At 47.6% G+C, this 6,535-nt stretch overlaps 1 pseudogene; it reads left to right on the forward strand.

The window, feature by feature from the left end:
• Positions 1–303: 303 nt before the first annotated feature.
• Positions 304–5,974, forward strand: LOC123941668 (annotated as a pseudogene).
• The last annotated feature ends 561 nt before the right edge of the window (positions 5,975–6,535 follow it).

The following is a 6,535-nucleotide window of genomic DNA, read 5'->3' on the forward strand; positions in this document are numbered from 1 at the left end:
AAACTAGAGGCCCAGAGATTAATGGCCACTCCTTTATACAATAGTCATTTAATGGGCGCTGACTGTGTGTGCAAGGCACGATGTTAGATTTGGGGATAAAAATGAGTAAGAGGCTTTCCCCCCTGCCCTTTTGAAGAAATTATTGTGGGTCAGGGTGGCTAGAGGAGGCTTGTGGGGGGATGCTGACCTTAAGGTAATGCATCTGTCAGGATAAATCAGGTGATGGTGCAGAAATAGCAACAAGAAAATTTCTGTGGCTTAAAAAAATGAAGATTTATTTCTCATTCCTGCTATTGGTCCATCATGGGTCAGTCAGTGGCCCTGCTCCTCCTAATTTCACTCCAGACTGGACAGGTCGAGCACTTGCAGGTTGGAACATTGCAGGTAGCTGTGGCAGCGGAAACAGATCTGAAGTTGGAAGGGTCTCCCACCAGCAGTCAGATTCTCCGCTCACGGACCAGACTTTTAATAGGGTCGCACCCAACCACAGGAGTAGGGCAGGAAGTCAAATTCCACTATGTGCCCAGAAGGCAGAGAGCTGGAACTATTTGGTGGACAGATGAATAACTACTCCAGCTGGGGGAGGCTCAGAAGGATGGGTAGAAATCAGATGAATATTGGCTGGGTGGGTTTGGTAGGGAGAATAGAAGGGTGAGGAAAATTAATTGGGGCCTTGAAGAGATGGTGGCTGGTAGGGGGTGTGGGGAGAGGGAAAACCATGGGAGAGACAGGAGGCAGAAATGGGCCAGGCACTGGGGGGAGGAATAGTGAGTCTGCCAGTCTGGCTGGAAGAATGTAATTCAACAGATTCAGCTCCCATTGTGTTTTAAGCACCAGGGATACAAAGAAGGAAAAGCATGGTGCCCACCTTTGAACAGCCTATGTCCAGTAGGAGAGCTAGATTTTGTACATAGAATAAAAGGAATCAAATATAAGAATAGCCAGGGTTTATGCTTGCCAGGTACTATTTCAGGATCTGTAATGTATTAGGACTCACGTTATCATCATTGTAGCTTAATGAGGTACATGCTTTATGATTCCCATTTTATGGGTAACAAAACAGAGGCATGAGATGGCTAATGGAGAGCAGAAGTGGGCTTCAAATCCAGGCATTCTCTGGCCAGTTTCAGTGCTCTTCATCCTAAAGCTTCACTCTACAGTTTTTTGTTTGATACTTGTGAGTTGGGGCTGTGCCTGTAATTTTGGATGGCAAGTAGTTTTGCCTGGAGATCCAAAATGATAGATGGTTATTGGTTGCTTGGCCCTCCATGTTGGGACAGTTTCCAAGACCAAGCTGGGACTCAGGGGGGAGAGAATGATGTGATTAATTAGTAATGCCTGCCATGGCGTGAGAGGTGGTATTATCAGCACAATACGTTTGGTGCCCCTGGTCTGTTTAATGCCTAGAGCAGAGTGGATTTCATCAATTTATTAACAGATAAAGTAAAAACCAAACGACTAATTCATTGACTGTTTGCTTCACTTTTCAATCTGTTTTCCTTCTTTAAGGCTTTGTCACATTTATGGCAGCCTAGGTATTCCTTGTTTGAACAGTTAGCTTTCCTTCCTGGGGATTAATGTTTGAAATATCAAAACTGTAACCCCTCGGGCAAACAGAACACCTTAATTGTCAAAACAACAAAAATATCAGCTACGGCCCATGTTCAATGCATCGCTCCCCTGGTGGGGTCATCGGCTGGGAGGGCATGACGGTGATGATAATTAAGAAAGGATTCTAATTGCTGAATATGATCACTGTGCAAGGAAGACACCATCAGCTGACTTGGGGAAGCCAGCCATGAGAAAACCCAGCTGTAGCATGCATCATTAGTGGAATTTCCTGCCTGGAAGTGTTGTAAGGCATTCCTCTGCAAGGAAGGTTCTAGAAACATGGTCTCCCTGCACTCTCAGTACCCCCCCCCCCCATCTCTTTTCTTGACTTTTCTTTCCTGGGTACCACTTCTATCTATGCCCAAACTTTCTTTTCCTTCATATCATTCCCCATACGTTCCTAGGAAGGGATCCCAACTCCAGTTGCGTGGAGATACAGATAGAACTCGGAGCTCAGAGCCCAGATGATAAATAGGTTTCCTCTCCTGGGCCAGCTCTGATCAATTGCTTGTGGTTACTGAAATGCTGAGTTGAGAGGGTTTGCAATGGAGGCAGCCTGAAAGCATACAGGGATTTATTAGTGATGTCTGCTACGAACGTGGGCTAGGGATCATAATTTGTGTAGGCTTCCACTGGCTCTGCCAAGATGGAAAGCCTGCACTTTTCCTGCAGCTGTGACATTAGTGAATGAGCTTGCGGTTTGGTCTGAGATGCTAGTTCAAGTCCTGTCTCTTCTCTCTCAGTGTGAATCTTGGATATGTCATTTACGTTCTCTCAGTCTTAATAACATTCGAGTAAAAATACTCCTTCTTATGGAGTGTTTGCAAGTATCGTAGGGATGATGTACATTCATTCAACACTTCTTTGTTGAGCATCGTGGGAGATGCTGGAGGTACAATGCGGGATGCCCTATGCATGGGTTCCTGCTTACACAGAGCTTCTTGTCTATGGGGACATGTATTTATTTTCTGTTACTGTAACAAATGCATGTATTTATTTTCTGTTACTGTAACAAATTACCACAAATTCAGAAGCTTTAAACAATATACATTTTTCTATCATACTTTCTGTGGGTCAGGGGTCTGTGTGCAGCTTAGCTGGCTTCTCCGCTTACAAGGGGTCTTACAAGGTTGCATTCAAGATGTCCACTGAGGGCGCCTGGGTGGCTCAGTGGGTTAAAGCCTCTGCCTTCGGCTCAGGTCATGATCCCAGGGTCCTGGGATCGAGCCCCGCATCAGGCTCTCTGCTCCGCGGGGAGCCTGCTTCCTCCTCTCTCTCTGCCTGCCTCTCTGCCTAGTTGTGATTTCTCTCTGTTAAATAAAAAAAAAAAAAAAAAAAAAAAAAGATGTCCACTGAGTGGTGTTGTGGAAGCTTGGCTGAGGAAAAAATCTGCTTCCGAACTCATTGAGCTTGCTGGAAGGGTTTGATTTCTTACCATGGTAAGACTGTAGGCTTTGGTTTTGACTGGCTGTCAGCTGGATTCCATCAGGCTACAGAACATTGGCTCCCTGCACCCCCAGCCCCCCACTCTTTTCTTGACTTTTCTTTCCTGGGCACCACTTCTAGAAGCCCACAGCAGCTACCCATGACAACTAGAGGCCTCCTGTAGCTCCCTTGTCATATGGGCTTCTTCAACACGACCAGTTACTTCATCAAGTCAGAACGCAAAGTCTCCTGCTCCAGTCTGCTGAAAGAGGGTTATGTAACCCAGCATCACCCTGGGGGTGACCTCTGTTCACCTTGCTGTATTCTATTGATTAGCACGAAGTCACAGGTCCTACTATAATCAAGGGCAGGGGATTATACCAAGGCATAGGCAACAAGAAGCGGAAGCCACTGGGGGTCATTTTGGGGTCTTCCACTACAGAGACATACAAATAAGAGCTTGTTTATAAGAGAGCATCTATATATATATAAGGGAGACCCATATACGAGAATAACAATGGTGTCATAATTTCTATGACAAGGGAGGTTCTGAGTATAAGAAAGCACATATGGGGGCACTTAAACAGTTTCAGGGCCATCAGGAACTCCTGGAGGAAGGATTTTTTGAGCTGAGTCCCAAAGGATCACTAGGGTTGCCATATCATAGGATACTATCCAGATGTTACTTCTTTTCATGGCCCCGTGCCACCCAGAACTGGAACACGTCTACAGTGAGACCCTTTCTATACTTCCTCTGGGATCTTTTCTTTGTTAATGCACCCCACAGAAAATCAGCTCCTGGGATCAAGTTTTACAAGATGACAAGGAGACGAGTACCAGGCTGAGAGCGTGATGGTGGGACAGGAATGGGACTCTAGGGATTCTCTGTTCAGCTGGTCAGTTCCCGCTGATTCTCCCTTGGAAGGAAGGGAAGTTGATGAAGGTTCTAAGACAGAATGAGGAAACCACTGTCTGTTTCAGATTGGGCCAATGGTTGAAGAACCTAAGCTTTTCCTATTCCACATAGATCTGTTTAGAAGTAACGAGAACATTGACGGTTGCCGTCCAAAGTCAGGTCCCAATTTGTTAAGCTTTTAATAGGTATTACTTGCTGTTATTGATAATAATGCATCATAGTTTTGAATATTTGCTGGGTGACAGGCACCGAGTAAGCCCTAAGTGCTTGAGGTGCATTTTCTGTATCAATGAGAAGCTTCCAGGGTGCCTGGGTGGCTCAGTCAGTTAAGAGTCTGCCTTCAGCTCAGGTTATGATCCCAGGGTCCTAGGATCGACCCCCGCATTGGGCTCGTTGCTCAGGGTGGACTCTACTTCTGCCCCTCCCCTCCCCCTTCTCCTACTTTTCTCCTGTCCCCTTCATGTGCATGGACTCACTTACTCTCTCATAAATAAATAAAATCTTTATTTAAAAACAAAAAGAAGTTTCCTCCATGTCTTGTAACACATGAAATGCTGGTGGAAAGATTGTCTTCCCTTTTCCTTGCTGCCTGTTAAAGCTTTCCTCACCGTGCACGCTCCATCTCAAGTCCTACCTCTTCTAAGAAACTGGCCATGAGCACTCCAGGGCCTGTCATCCCTCCACCAAGCTGATCACCTCGTCAGCCTCTGTCTTCCAGCACTTGGAACAAGAATCCAAGCACTTTGGTGCTCTGACTCACCTGTCCCTCTCCAGCTACACTTCTACCTTATGGTCGACCCCCCAGATAGTCTGACCACCATCAGTCTGGTCTGTCTGCAATTCCAGTCTCCCTCTGCTCCATCCTGGGCAGTGCAGACAACTGGATCTTCTCAAGTTCAGACTTGCTTGTGTCACTTTATTACTCATAAACTTCCAGGACAGGACGGTGCACACGACTCCCAGGGAGTAGGGCTCAGCGCAGTGTGGTGCAGTTCAGGGGACCAGATCCCAGAGGTAAAGGGCAAGGTTTTTGAGAGAGCAGTGGCGGCTGCAGCCCCTCAAAGAATGAATCTACGTATAATGATGAGAACCTCAGCAAATGGCTTCTGCGCCCCACCGAGCACAGACCTCAAGCGGAGGTCCTCTGTGGTTCTGGGCTGGGAAATCTGGCTGATAAATTAACTGAGGCCCAAAGCTTTGTCTACAGTTAGATACCAAACTTTCCCCAAAATACAGTGTGCCGAGTGCTGCTGGTTGGCTGGTGTTTGGGCTCCTGGATGGCACAGACTGTGTGATGGTGCAGGGCAGGTTTCTCATGCACGAAGGCTACTCAGTCTTGAAAGTGACATTCCCAGTGAGGTTGTTCTTCCTTATGGGTGTGGACACCTTAGTGGTCACCATTGCAGGGGGAGGACTCGACCCCGAGGTTGTGGTTGGAGATACCATGCTGATCCGTGGTCAGGTCAACCTACCTGGCTTCAGTTGTTTGAACCCTCTTAGAGGGCCCAAGGCTGAAAGGTTTGGAGTTCGTGTCCCAGCCATGTCCAATGCCTATGAGGCAGAAGGTGCACAGTGCCAGGAAACAAATGGGGGAGCAGAAGGAGCGAAAGGAAGGCACCTGTGTGATGGGGGCAGGCCTCACCTTCGAGCCTGTGGCAGCGCGTAGGCTGCTGTGGAGCTGGGGGCGGATGCTGTTGGCATGAACACAAGTACCAGCAGTTGTAGCTGGCAAGGCACTGTGGACTTCAAGTCTTTGGCTTCTCCCTCATCGCTAACAAAGTCGTCCTGGATTATGACACCAAGAAGGTCAACCAGGAGGAAGTACTAGAGGCCTAGAAGAAACAAGCTGCCCAGAAATTAGAACAGTTTGTCTCCCTTCTTATGACCAGTATTCCGCTGCCCGCCAAAGCCAGTAAACCAGCCGTAGGGTGGTCTGGCCTCGCTCTAATGGGATCCAGTAACTCCTACCTACTTTGGGTCACACGCCTTTGCCCTTCAGTCATAGGAGAAAGGACAGGATGATCCCTCTCCTTCACCTTCCCTGTTTCTCCCACCAGACCCTTCTGCACTGGCTCTTCTTTTGCTCAATTGTCTCATGGCAGTTACCACCCCTTGTTCCTCCCTGAGACCTGGAGCCAAAGCCCTGCCATGTATAAGGGCTCTTGAACTTGGCACAGTAGCTACTGCTGTCCTTTTGATATGATGCTTCCATATTCCTGGGCACTCACCTCTGCCTCCTCCCACGCACTCGAGCCTACACAAGGGCCAACCCGGTCCAATACCTCTTGGACTTTAGTACTACCATATTTTGAGAATAACAAGAAAGATGGAAACCCCTCCAAAACAAAAAACTTCCAATGCCTCATCTTTAATCCATACCAATTTCTTTTTTTTCTCCTCCCCTTCTTTAGTAATCTCTACCCCCAATGGTGGGGCTTGAACTCATGATCCTGAGATCAAGAGTCACATGCTCTACCGACTGGGCCAGCCCGGTGTCCTTAATCCACACCAGGTTCACCTCCAGCAATTTATCCCAGACATATTTGCCCATGTGTGAAATGACGCCCGCCCCGCATACCGAGG

This window comes from Meles meles, chromosome 1 (genome assembly GCF_922984935.1).
Source record: "Meles meles chromosome 1, mMelMel3.1 paternal haplotype, whole genome shotgun sequence".
NCBI classification, from domain to species: Eukaryota; Metazoa; Chordata; class Mammalia; order Carnivora; family Mustelidae; genus Meles; species Meles meles.